Below are 12,898 nucleotides of genomic sequence, written 5' to 3' on the forward strand. Positions count from 1 at the left end.
GTCTTCAGTGACTTCGGCACTTTGGAAGATCGTGTGTGTTGTCGTTATCTGGCTCCCATTTACTGTTACAGCCTCTTCTTCTGACCACTTACACCCCCGACCCGTGTGCTCTCACCCCCACACATGCACACGCGTGCCTCTGAGGCCTGGCCCACTGTATTGTCTTTGTGCTTTAACATGTACTGTTTATTCCTTGAGGGACTTTGCATTTTTATTTATTTATTTATTTATTTTTGAGACAGAGTCTCGCTTTGTTGCCCAGGCTAGAGCGAGTGCCATGGCGTCAGCCTAGCTCACAGCAACCTCAAACTCCTGGGCTCAAGCAATCCTCCTGCCTCAGCCTCCCGAGTAGCTGGGACTACAGGCACACGCCACCATGCCCGGCTAATTTTTTCTATATATATTAGTTGGCCAATTAATTTCTTTCTATTTATAGTAGAGACGGGGTCTCACTCTTGCTCAGGCTGGTTTCGAACTCTTGACCTTGAGTAATCCACCCGCCTCGGCCTCCCAGAGTGCTAGGATTACAGGCATGAGCCACTGCGCCTGGCCCAGGACTTTGCATTTAAAACCCAATTCAAAGACCAACTTCTAGGGGAAGCCCTCCTGGGTTGCTCTGAGCAGAGGTAGTGATTGATGTCTTCCTCTGCTTACACACACACACACACACACACACGCACACACAGACACACACACTCACATGAACATAAAATCGCCCTTGTAATGCCTGTTATAATATTGTGTGGCAATATTTTATCTATATATTATTTTCTAGAAAAGTTCCTTGAAGATAGAAACTATATCATTTCAGATTTTTTGTTATGCAATTAATGTACCTTGCTGGAAAGTAAAAATATATTAGGCAGAAGTCATCTACTCTCAGTTTTGAAATTATAATCTTTCTTTTAACCTGATTAAACTCTTAGGCAAGACTCCTCTTGTATAGGTTTGTATTGGCAAAAGAAAGTAGGACAGAGATGTATTCTCCCACTGGTGTGAATTTTGCAACTGAGACCACCTTCTAAACCACTCTCTGCCACTCCCACATCAACCCTTAGAAGACAGAAGGACTATAGGCAATGGTTTTTATTTATATGTTTAAGATAGCACTCCCCACCCTCAATGGATCTATGTATATTTATGAATAATGGACACAAAAATCCTGATGGGTCTATATGCGTGCTGCTATGGGTTGGCTACTTGACCCCATCAAACCTCATGATGAAATTGGATCCCCAGCCAGGCGCAGTGGCTCGCGACTGACATCCCAGCACCCTCTGGAGGCCAAGGAGGAGGATAGCTGGAGCTCAGGATTTCAAGACCAGCTTGAGCAAGAGCGAGACCCCATCTCTACTAAAAAGAAAAAAAGAAAAATAAATTTGATCTCCAGTGTTTGAGGTGGTTCCTCACGGGAGGTGTTTGGGTCATGGAGGCAGATCCATCCCCTCCCTGCGTGTGGAGGTGAGAAGTTCTTACTCCGTTAGTTCCTGCAGGGGCTTAAGAGCCTGCTGTCAAGAAGAGCCGCACCTCACCTCGGGCCTGCCGCCTCCCGCGGCCTCTGCGGCCACGAGGGGCCAGGCCGCGCCCGCCCGGCCGCCCGCCAGCCCTTCTCCCTCAGCTGCCCAGCTTCAGGTGTTCCTTCGTAGCAGCACCAAAGGACTGAGACACACACACACCCCAAAAGTAAACAGTGCTGTGGACATATATTTTCCTTTAGTGGGAGCGTCTTTCCCTGCCAATGTACTTTCATTTCATCGTTTTTATAGCTGCCTAGACAGACTGCACGGCTGTGTTTTATTTGGATTTTTATTCTCTGGCATAATGTCTGAAACAAATATTTGTCAAATAAAGGACAAAACATCTCAGTGCTTTTATCTAAGCCTGATTTGAGAACCTAGTGAGTCCAGAAGTGACCTTCACGGCAGCCTCCAGTGAGAAAACAGGAAAGGAAAAGAAGTGGCGGCAATGCAGTGACTCATTCTGTTTTTGTGTTTAATTTTCTCTTATCATAAAGTGAAAAACAGTGGCTGAAAAAAAAAGAAGATGTGGTTTTACAACGCATCATCATTTCCTCACGAAAATGACAATGTGGGAACAGGATCACGAAGATTGCTGGGCGCCGATGACGCGCGGCGCGGGGCGCTGAGCGCTCTCAGTCGTGCCATGAATAAAGTGACTGCGAAAATAATAAATTGCTTTGAGAACTCCTTAAGTGTACAGACTTCTTTAAAGACTCGTAACCTTGAACTACCCGCCCCCCCAGGGCCTCTCCTCCTTCTGCACCTTCCTGCATAGAGATTTGAGCAGGACGTGAAGGTCCACGGCCCACACCCCATCAAACTGGCCTGCTGCTGCCAAGAGGCTCCAGAGCAGCCATTGTTCTCAGTCAGAAGAGATGGCCTTTGCTTTACCTTCTCCCGGAACAGGGTTGAGGGAATGCAGTGGTTACTTAGTACTGTGAGTAGCCTACTCAAAAGCCAGTCTCCTTTTCTCTTTGTTAACAAAGTCCTGACTTTGCTTGAATGTTCAGTTCCTCTGTGATTCAAGGATAAAATACTGCTTAGTTTTGGTAATCCTCTTCCCTCTTCAGAGACTGGTTTAGGGGTGAGTATATGATCTAGTTCTAGCCAATGGCAAATCCCCTAGAGAGCTTCTGGAAAAGGTCTCCTCATTACCAGTAGGAGACCCAGGGATGGAGCAGCCTCTCTTCTCATACAGGATGCCATGGTGCCTGCAGGAAGGCCAAGACTGCAGAGCCAGCCGTGATATGAGGAGAGATTCAACCCAGTGTGGTGAAAATGGCAAAATAGTGAAAAATGGAAAAAAACAAGTTTCCCTGATGAATTTGATAAACCACTGAATTAACGTGTTCTGGAAGTACTACCTCTGGACTTCTTTTACATGAGAGAATAATAGTGGCCTTATTTGTTGAGGCTGAGGTTCTCTCCTGCTAAACTCCAGCATTAGCAAGTCCTAATGACTTCTCCGCCTATGGTTTTGCCAAATCAGGTTTCAGAACTCTTGGGACATACACGTTCTTTACAATTCATGAATCTTTATCCACACTACTCTATCCATGGAAAATAACTGCATATTATATTGCACTGATATCTAGTGAAAATATATCCATTCTTCAAATCTAGTCTAAATCTTATTACCTGAGATAGCCTTCCAACATTCCACTGGTCAAAATCACTTCTTCAGTCTCTGTATTACACTTGGTTTGGATCAGTTTTTTTGTCGTTATGCTTTTTTGCCTTAATCTATAGGTATACATTATCAGTCTCCTCAAATAAATATAAAACTTCTTTAAGGCAGAAATGAAATAATTTTTGCCAAATGACTCAAGGAATGATGCATTTTCCAGCTAGTCTCTCTCTTGCAGCCCCAGCACACTGCCTCTTAGCAGGTGCTGCACACAATTTGCCAGACTGGTCAAGTGTGAAATGAAAGGGTTGGATTAAATGACACTGAAAATCCCTTCTGACTCTAAGATATAGTGATGATATCTAAACTGAAGTGAAATCATGCTTCTCAGAGATACATAGAAATATGAGAGTTGAATAGAAAAAAAGGAAAACTGGAAGTGAAATACAAATAGCTTGAACTTTTTCATGATTAGTGTTTTTAAAACTACACTTCTATTTTTGAACATCTTTACTCATGATATTTACTTTTTGATGACTATCTAGGATAGCTCTTTGCAAATGCAGAAAGTCCTGTTGTTTGGGAGGAATGTGCTGGAAATAGAATCTCATAATCCATAGCTGATCATAAATCTTTTATAGCCCTGCCAATATTCCGGGATTTATTGTAGAGTTTTCTGTCCTTGTTTTAAACTTTGCACATCCCTGATATGTTGGACTTGGAGGAGGATTTGCTTTGCTTGAGGAAAACACGCCAGTGGGCTATTTTTGAACTGGCTTTTGACATTTAGACTTGGAAATACTGTATTTCCAAGATACTTATCCTTCAATAAGCTTGCGATGCAGATGTAAAAGTAAATCAAGTTAAAATTTTAATCATCTGTTGATATGAGTTTTCGTAGAGGATTTCCCTATTGTGTACTTCTCTTTGTGTACATTAATTGATGGGTACAAAAATAAATACAAGATGGGGAAAAGTATGCAAGGTTCAAGAATTCCCTTAATTATCCCTTAATTACTTACCTTACATCCTCATTTCTAAGGTCTGTGAGCACAGGAAAGGCACACACAATCCCCAGAGGCTCTGTGTTTTGGTTTAGCTTAATGATGGCTCAAATCTCTGCTTGTTTTTCTACTGCTACCTCGATTAGTTCTATTGGCTCTCGTGTGAACGTGAACGGGCAGCTAGGCTCACGTTAGCTACTTGGAAGGTTCCACTGAAGAGACAGAGTGGAGGTGGGGCTGCAGAGGAGACAAAAGGAGGAAGAAAATGAAGGCTGCTGCAGGTGGGTAAGAGAGCGAGGGGGGGACTGATTCCTTGACCGGGCACGGAATGGAGACTCACCCAGCCACAGCCCTGAAGCTTCTGAGGCAGAAAACCCTGATGTGAGCTTGCCTAGAGGCAGGCAGGCCTGGGCAGTTTGGTAGAATTACCCATAGCCAAAGCAAGTACAAATTGCAGAAGTGGCGGTACCAATAAATGCCTGCTGTGTTAAATTGAACTATGTTTTTGACTGGTGACCATTTTCATGTTCTCAAATGAAAAGTAGCTACTAAATCAACCTGTTTTCAGTTTCTGTAAAACATAGCTCAGTATCTCTGCACCCTTGCTCATGTTATTTCCTCTATCTGGAAATATCTCCATTTCTCCCCTATCCTTTGCCCTTTCCCCCAAATTCGAGAGCACCTAAACATTCCTTAAAGGCTTGCTTCTCTGAACCCTTTCCTGACCCCACTGTTACCTCTCTTCAGGTAGAATTTACCATCCTGTTTTTGAGCTTCCCACTGTATATGGTAAAATGTGCGTATCCCCTATAATACCTTAATGTCTTTATTTTGTATATCTTCTGTTTTTGTGTTTTTGCCTTCTTTAGGGCAGGGACTGGCTCCTAATCATCTTTAAATCCCACGAAATCAGTGCAGAGCCTGGCTTATTGCAGGGATTTAACATATGTTAGTTCCATGCGCAAATAAATGAAGAGTGGTGAGGGAAGAGGTTCGGAGACTAAACTGGTAAGGGTTTAAGGATTTCAAAGCTTTACCTGGTGGATATGTGCAATGGTGGTTTCCACCCTGCAACTACTTCAAAAACCGTGATTCCATGGGGTGTGGACACTGCAATGACAGCATCCTCCCTGCTGCTTAGGAATCCTGCTATGAGTGTACTATCTGGGCTTATCGTCTCTTTCCCCAGCTAAATCCCATGTAATCTTGTAGAAGCAATGAAAAATATCTAATTCTAAATATCTAAGTTTGCAAATTTGTATCTAAATTTATTCAATAACCTTCACCAAGTATTTAATGAGCATTTATGGTGTTCCTGGCACGATGCTAACCCACACGGTGGGTGACAGGATTCTGTAATTTACAAAACCTACATAAGTTGCTGTCTCTCCTTTGAAGTTCCCAAGAAAAAAATCCCAGAAAGCAATTCACTACTGTCCCACATTTCAACTTTTTCCTATATTTATTGGTAATAACTGAAGAGTTCAGCAGGAAATCTCTCCTCTGCTCTGGAAGGTATTTGAGTCTCTAGGAAAGAATATAGGCTTTGGAGGCAGGCAGATCAGTCTTGGACTCCCCTCTCTTTGCTTGAAGTGATATGGTAATTCACCCAACACCTATAAACACCAATTTCTTTTTTTTTTTTATGTGTACCTCTGCTTGAAAATCAAATCATCAATTTCTTCAACAAAAATGATAATACCTATCATTTGTGGTTGTAGTAAGAGTGAAATGAAATAATGAACATGGGACTATATCTAGGAAATATTAATACTGCTCAGAAGCCGTCAGGTACTCTCAGTATGACTGTGCTGTCTTATGGTTCACAGTTGTAAGAGCAACCTTCAGCAAACCTTGTAACATCTATGTGAGTGTGTATCATTTGCACATTTACAGGAGACTCTACATATTAGACTCTTTTCTGGAGTGATAGGGCTTGCTTGTAACATACTGTAAACATACCTTGATGGATAAAAGAACCATCCCCACAACACTTGGGTCTTTCTTGGGGTCTTAGAACCGTTCCAGGCCCAGACTTCTACTGCTCAGCTTTGCTAGGACTGGAAGAGAGGCAGTATGTGTGCTTTTAAAGGACAGCACCAGACATAGAATTTGCACTATGGAATTAAAAATGCTCAAATTTGCCACTAACTAGGCAATTGATGATGAACAAGTGAATTAAACATCCCATGGTAGGCAGAATAACGCCCACCTTCATGAGTCCATGCCCTGGTCCCTGGGGTGTGTAAATATGTTGCCTCTCATGGCAAGAGGGTCTGTGTATTACAGATATGATTAAGTTAAGGCCTTGAGACAGGATATCCTGGATTATCTAGTTGGACTCAGTGTCATAATGGGGTCCTCATGAGAGGGATGAAGGAAGAATCGGAGTCAGAAAAAGGAGATGGGACACTGAAATCAGTTTGGAATGATGTGCACTGAAGGTGGAGGAAGGGGCCATAAGCCAAGGAATGAAGGCAGCAAAGCAACAAATTCTCCCCTGAAACCTGCAGAAGAAACATGGCTCTGCTGATAATGTTTTAAGCCACTAATTGTGGCAATGTGTTGCATCAGCAATTGAAAACGAAAACACATCTTAAGTGTTAGTTTCTTATTTCTAAAATAATAATGCTATACAATGAAAGTTTATTGTGTCAGGTAATATTTTAGCCATGTAGGACACAACACTTAATACAAAGTCCCTGCCATCAGTGAGCTTAGTTATTGTGGAGAGACAGATAATGTAAAAAAAATTATTCTGTACATGTGTAACTTTGTCTCAAGCAGTACAAAAGTAATGCATATAACTAAAACATTTGTACCCCTGTAATATTCTGAAATAAAAATATGTACAGCTATTATAGACCCATAATAATTAAAAATAATTTTTTAAAAAGAAAAATATATCATTATGATCACAATGAGATATCATTTTATAGCTTTTAGAATGGCTATTATCAAAAAAACAGAAAACAAGGATATGGAGAAAAAGGAAACCTTATGCACCGCTGTTGGGGATGTAAGGCTGAAAGGAGAAACAGTGCACAATGGAGCTAGTAATTCATTTTGTTTTATTTATTTTTTGAGACAGAGTCTTACTTTGTTGCCCAGGCTAGAGTGAGTGCCGTGGCATCAGCCTAGCTCACAGCAACCTCAAACTCCTGGGCTCAAGCGATCCTCCTGCCTCAGCCTCCCGAGTAGCTGGGACTACAGGCATGCGCCACCATGCCTGGCTAATTTTTTGTATATATATTTTTAGTTAGTCAATTAACTTCTTTCTATTTTTAGTAGAGACGGGGTCTTGCTCTTGCTCAAGCTGGTTTCAAACTCCTGACCTCAAGCAATCCGCCCACCTCAGCCTCCCAGAGTGCTGGATTACAGGCGTGAGCCACCGCGCCCGGCCTGGAGCTAGTAATTCATTTTAAGTTGAGAACATTTTAAAAAGATTAGTTGTCATTTAAAAATCACTTTGGTGCCTAATCTTTTTTTTTTTTTTTTTTTTTTTTGAGACAGAGTCTCGCTTTGTTGCCCAGGCTAGAGTGAGTGCCGTGGCATCAGCCTAGCTCACAGCAACCTCAAACTCCTGGGCTCAAGCAATCCTCCTGCCTCAGCCTCCCAAGTAGCTGGGACTACAGGCATGTGCCACCATGCCCGGCTAATTTTTTGTATATATTAGTTGGCCAATTAATTTCTTTCTATTTATAGTAGAGACGGGGTCTCGCTCTTGCTCAGGCTGGTTTCGAACTCCTGACCTCGAGCAATCCGCCCGCCTCGGCCTCCCAGAGAGCTAGGATTACAGGCGTGAGCCACCGCGCCCGGCCTACTTTGGTGCCTAATCTTTTAATTAAAGGTTTCAAAACATGATTCCTGCCCTGTGGTCGCACTAAGTGGGCTTTGCCCTCTCCAAGTATGTAGAGCTTCTCCTTTTCGAGTATGGAGTCAATCTCCTGATTCTCCTTCTAGCTCCATGGGATGCCTCTTTTCCCCTGTGTGCATTCCAGCCGGTTTTTAGAAGTGCCGTTCTTCCTGTCTTGTGCTTCAGGACCTTTGCAAGGAGCCCTTCCTCTGTGGGAGCTCACAGAAACCGGTCCTCAGGGTAGGGGCATCTACTCAAACAGGTGAGCTTTCCTGGGGCTTTAGCGTCTGAGCCCACAGCCCTTCACGGAGGCCGCAAACCCCTAGCATTCTGGCTAGTGCCATGGCACAAGATCTGCCTCTCCCAGGAAGGGACTCCCATCTTTTGTGGTTCCAGATCACACTGGGTTGCAGACACACACCTTCACAGCCTTGTGGAGCTTGTTGTTCAAGCCAGTACGAATTCCCACAGTATCATGCTAGCTAGTTCTGCCTCAGCAAGCAGAGGGCACCATTTCCTTGGAGCTCTCTCCTAGCACAGTATCTAGTGTGTCTTAGATACTCCACAAATATCTGAAGAGTAAATGTAGTGATCCTCCCTACCTTCCTCACTTTCCCACTTCCCTCCTACCTCAGCCTGGTTTCTGTAATCCTTCATTATGATCCATCTTTGTCTACCCTCACTCCTTCCCTCTTTCTCCCTCTGTATTAGTTTTCTATGCCCAGTAACAAATCATCACAGACTGAGTGGCTTAAAAAAACACCTATGGGCAGACACGGTGGCTCACGCCTGTAATCCTAGCACTCTGGGAGGCTAAGGTGGGTGATCACTCAAGGTCAGGAGTTCAAAACCAGCCTGAGCAAGAGCGAGACGCCATCTCTACTAAATATAGAAAGAAATTAATTGGCCAACTAAAAATATATAGAAAAAATTAGCCGGGCATGGTGGCGCGTGCCTGTAGTCCCAGCTACTTGGGAGGCTGAGGCAGGAGGATTGCTTGAGCCCAGGAGTTGGAGGTTGCTGTGAGCTAGGCTGATGCCACAGCACTCTAGCCCGGGCAACAGAGTGAGACTCTGTCTCAAAAACAAAGCAATAAAACAACACCTATGTATGCTTATACAGTTTCCATGGGTCAGGGGTCCAAGCGCACCTTAGCCAAGGCTTCTCAGGGCCCACGACACTGCACCAGCCAAGATGCAGTCTTCCTCCACGCTCTCCTGACGGTCGCTGCGGAACCACACTGGCCTGCTCCCGCGAGGCCAGCAGGAGTGTCTGAGCTCAGACAAGGCCTAAGCCTTTTGTGAAGGCTTGTTTGATTAGGTCAGGCCCATCCAGAACAATCCCCTTTTGATGAGGGACTGGCAAATCTCTCGCTACATAGTATACGATACCATCGCCGCGGGAGACATCCCATCGTGTCCCAGGCCCGGCCACACTAAGGCGAGGCTTGCACCCCAGGGCTCAGGGAATCCTGGGGCCATTTACTCTGCCGCACTGGCGTCTGCATCCCTCAAACTGCCCAGTTACATTCAGCACTTCACCCCAAATACACATGCACATGGCGGAAAAAGCACACGAACAGACCGACTGCTTTCACTTTAAATTCTCAACCGCTAACTTACCCAGGAACTTCCCTTGCGCCCTCACGGTGTCCAGCAGACTGGTTTATTGTCCTGTTCCTGTTCCAGGTGAACACGCCCATCCCACACCTTCCTAACCACCCTCCCACTGCGTTGGAGCTCTAAGTTTGCCACCACTTCTGACATAACTGAATTCACCAGCTCCTAAGGTGTGGGTTTATATGCTTTTAATTTAATTTAATTTTGAAGAGTTAATGTATTCACAGGGCAAAAAACTCCAAAGACATAAAAGGACTTAAATGCTGTCCCCAGCCACCAGATTCCCTGTCTTAGAAGGAATCAATGTTCTTGTGTTTCTTTCCAGATATATTTTTAAAAGCATATAAACCCACACCTTAGAGCTGCTGTGAGTGTCCTCGCTGGAGTTGCCAGGTGGCTACGGCCACAGAGCACGGTGGCCTCCTCTGCGCTCCAGTCCTGAGCGATGGCACTGAGATTTCCGGTGTGGAACACACTTTTGGCAACAGGCCAACTAAACAATTCAATCCACCAGCAAAACGACGTCAGTGGGAAACACTGTGTGCCAATCCCTTTTTGCCTGTAATGGGGAAAACACACAAGGCACAGTTACGTGAAGCAAAAGGTGGTCAAATACTTGTGATATTCTTCAATTTCTTGTCATACCAGAGAAATGGAAAGAGAAGCAGAAAGAGAAAATCTACCAAAAAAGGAAAAATAAGGTAGGACAGTTCAGTTAAAGGTATAATTGAACGGAATCTTGAGTGTATGTTGATTTATAATTAAAATATGTTTTCTAGGAGACATCATTATTATTGATAAAAGTTTATTTCAGGCACAGTATTGTTAAATTTGTTGCCCATAAAGTATGTCAATCTCTTATTTTTTATTTCCCAGCTAAGAGAATTCTGTCTACTCCCCAAACTGATACATTTAAGTTCTTCAGTACTATGTTCTATTATGGCAGTGACGGTGGTGGTGGTGGTTTTAAAGTAAATGCGTGCGTGTGTGTGTGTGGGGGGGGGGATGTCCTGGGAGAGATTCCTTTTTAAAAATTACTAAATATGAAAATGACTCGTGGGCAGTTCTTTCTTATTTGCTTCTGTGAAAATCCTCACTTCCTCATCTCCAGCCAGAATCTGACAGTACATATTTCCTTTCTATCTATTTTATTTTTTGACTTGGGGAATGTGAGAATAAAACAGCAATTTCCTTATTTATTACAGCTCCCTTTGCTTATCCTAAATTCTCAAACTCTTTTAACTTGCATTTATTCATTTATTTGGTGTCTAGGTAGTGAGGAATTTGGGGAAATGCCAGATTTTAATTCCTAAAATGCTAGAATACCGGGTTCACACTCATAGATTTGTTAAATAAAATTAAATTTTAGGTTGTATTAATACACGCAAGGGGCCAGTAAGGAGGACAGTAACAGCCCCTCCCTGCAGACCTGGTGACGTACAGAGTACACTGTGCTCTCGTGAGGATCTTTTTTGAGAAGGTGAAAGGAATTAGGAGGAGGGGAAAGCATAATACCTGCCTTTAAATACTGCAAGGATGAGAATGAGGACCAGAGTTTAGACTCACTGTGGTAAATGCCGAGTGGTTAAATCTGGATCAGAATTGTAGGAGGTGCAGGAATTCAGACCAAGAGCTGCGTGAAGTTGCAGGGAAATGGTCCCCCCCTTCGCGCACAGAGCTCACACTGGTTCCGGGGGCTCACACTGGTTCCGGGGGCTCACACTGGTTCCGGGGGTATGCTAGCACAGGCAGCAGGTTTATGTTTCAGTTGGGTTATTGGTGAAGATGCTATTTCACAACTCTTCTGCTTCTATTTATACTCTAGAACAGTGGCTCGTGACCTTTTCTGAGTCCTGGATCAGTCTGAGAGTCTAATAAAAGGCATCGCCTCTCTCCCAAGAGACGAGTGAACGCAAGCTGCCGTTTCCTCCTGTAAATGATATTAAAAACATATACAAAGAGCACAACTCTGGGGGAGAACCCCCAGGTCCCCAAAGATCAAATTTTGAGATCAGCTGCTCTGGTTTTTTTTTTTTTTTTTTTTTTTTGAATAAAGGCTTCATCAGAAACTTAAGATGCTTTTTATTTTTATTTTTTGGTGATATTATTAATTTTATAATTATCATTATATAATCTTGTTCTCTCCACCTGGAGCACCTCATCCCTGGGACACCTTTCCCCATGCCACTTCTCTGCCTAGGAACTTCTATTTGATCTTCAAAAACTTGACTCACATGTCGGCTCCTCTGAGGAGCCCTCCCACATCCCATCTCCCCAAACGTCCAACCCCCTGGAATCCCACAAAAATTTGTTCAGATTTCTATTATAGCCCAAGTTATATTATAAAGTGTTCATTTTCATACTTCCTACTTGTACCAAACTCAGAACTCTTGAGGGCAAGGACTATGTTTAATTATTCCTTGAGGTTCCAGTGCTTGGCTCAGCTCATTGTAGGTCAGGGGTCCTCAAACTTTTTAAACAGGGGGCCAGTTCACTGTCCCTCAGACTGTTGGAGGGCCAGACTACAGTTTAAAAAAAGCTATGAACAAATTCCTATGCACACTGCACATATCTTATTTTGAAGTAAAAAAACAAACGGGCAAAAACACCCGCATGTGGCCAGTGGGCCATAGTTTGATGACGCCTGCTGTAGGTGCTCAGGGAAAGTGAGACTGAATGAATCAACATCACACTTCGGGGACCCGCTGTCATACCAGGTACTATGCTAAGAGATGTCAATTTAAAAAGATCAGGCCTTTGGCCCCTTAAAGTTCATAAACAAATTGAGGATGTGTTCCTATCTATGCTGCAGGTAGAGTATTTATAATCACTGCACTTTACAATGATCAAACTGAGCTTCAGAGAACTTACTTGGATGGGCTGAGATCAAAACTAGAGGAAGCATGTAGCTGAGCAAGAGCCAGGCATACTTGGATTACATTTCTGGTTCTGGTGTGTGACTTTAGAGAACTTAACCTCTTTATACCTCAGTTTTCTGTTTTGTAAAGTGTGGGTAACAGTAGTGTTAACTTTCTCGAGGTGTTGTCACCTGTTGACAGTTAAATCCTTCTTATATCAGCAAGGAATTCCTAGGGCACATGTCTTTAGATAATATGTGTATAGTGCTAAGCACAAAAGCCAGCTCAGAGTAAACAATAAAGTATTAAAAAGATAGTTAATGATAGAATTAAAACAGAACTTAAGTCTTTAGGCCCTGTATAACACAATGCCTTCTGAGACATAAATAGTTTTAATAAAAGTAATAAATTAGT

At 43.2% G+C, this 12,898-nt stretch overlaps 2 long non-coding RNA genes across 2 annotated transcripts; one reads left to right on the top strand and one right to left on the bottom strand.

Moving 5' to 3' along the window:
* Positions 1–233: 233 nt before the first annotated feature.
* Positions 234–11,464, bottom strand: LOC109730090 (uncharacterized). The gene is made up of 3 exons (XR_002222765.2): positions 11,193–11,464; positions 4,170–4,388; positions 234–2,176 (listed from the first exon to the last, which is right to left on the bottom strand). It is a non-coding gene; the product is annotated as an uncharacterized LOC109730090 (long non-coding RNA).
* On the top strand, positions 4,345–6,302 carry LOC142863875 (uncharacterized). The gene is made up of 2 exons (XR_012914518.1): positions 4,345–4,432; positions 5,021–6,302. It is a non-coding gene; the product is annotated as an uncharacterized LOC142863875 (long non-coding RNA).
* Positions 11,465–12,898: the final 1,434 nt, after the last annotated feature.

The sequence above is a fragment of the Microcebus murinus genome, chromosome 23, assembly GCF_040939455.1.
Source record: "Microcebus murinus isolate Inina chromosome 23, M.murinus_Inina_mat1.0, whole genome shotgun sequence".
NCBI classification, from domain to species: Eukaryota; Metazoa; Chordata; class Mammalia; order Primates; family Cheirogaleidae; genus Microcebus; species Microcebus murinus.